This window comes from Cornus florida, unplaced genomic scaffold (assembly GCF_030987335.1).
Source record: "Cornus florida cultivar Cherokee Brave unplaced genomic scaffold, ASM3098733v1 CherokeeBrave_3.0.0_Hap2_Chr02, whole genome shotgun sequence".
Lineage (NCBI taxonomy): Eukaryota > Viridiplantae > Streptophyta > Magnoliopsida > Cornales > Cornaceae > Cornus > Cornus florida.
This window is the reverse complement of record NW_026775572.1, coordinates 100,375,454-100,376,439: the sequence shown is the minus strand read 5'-3', so window position 1 is coordinate 100,376,439 and position 986 is coordinate 100,375,454. Positions and strand designations below refer to the sequence as shown.

The 986-nt window shown below is 38.4% G+C and overlaps 1 pseudogene; it reads left to right on the top strand.

Moving 5' to 3' along the window:
* The first annotated feature begins 288 nt into the window (after window positions 1-288).
* Window positions 289-387, top strand: LOC132297880 (small nucleolar RNA R71; annotated as a pseudogene).
* The last annotated feature ends 599 nt before the right edge of the window (window positions 388-986 follow it).

Here is a 986-nt window from a genome sequence, read left to right as displayed (position 1 = left end):
TGGTTGATCAAAAATTGATCAAACCTTTGAGATAATGATTTCATCTCAGCAGCAATTTCATTGGAGTGGTCGACTTGATGTAAGCCAACACTCTTTCTACCACTAGAATTTCTACCATTCTTCGAAGATAAAGTACGATGCAAAGAATTTTCACTCATGCTCTCATAAAGATGCCACACGTCATCCTAATGCCTATCAATGTAAGAGCCACCCATGTAAGCATCAACCATGCTTTTGTAATTGTCCGATAAACTCTCAAAGAAATATTGAACTAATTGCCATTTGGGCATGTCATGATGTGGACACTTCCTAAGCAATTCATTAAAGCGTTCCCATGCCTCATGAAATGTTTCTCCATCCCCATGTGAAAATTCTCGAATTGAGGTTCTCATGGCATTGGTCTTAGAAACCGTATAGTACTTCTTCAAGAACTCTTGTTGCATTTCTGCCCAAGAAGTTATTGAAATAGGCCTAAGATTGTTAAACCAATATTTTGCCTTGTCTTTAAGGGTAAATGGAAAAACTTTAAGCCTTAAGACCTCTTCTGGTATGTCCGTATATTTTACGGTAGAACATACTTCAAGAAACAAATCCAAATGCTTGTAAGGTTCTTTACTTGGAAGTCCATGATAGTTAGGAAGCATTTGAATGTGTTAGTCACTAATTGACTCTAGAGGGGGGGTGAATAGAGTCAATGGCCAATTTTTGCAATTTAAAAATATTAAATCTAACAGACTATTAATCACAGAGAAACTGAAATATTCAAGCAGTGTATGGCACAAGTATAAGAGAGATAGAGATGAGAGATTGCAAACAATGACTCGGTGATTTAGCGAGGTTCGGAAACTCCTACTCCTCGGCTCAAGGTCCCCCTTGAGACTTCCCAAAATCACTAGAGCTTCTCCTTAATGGTGGAGAGCAAACCTTCAGTTTAAGCAAGACCTTGCTTCTCTTCCTTGCTAAGAGAACACCCTTCACCAAGACTT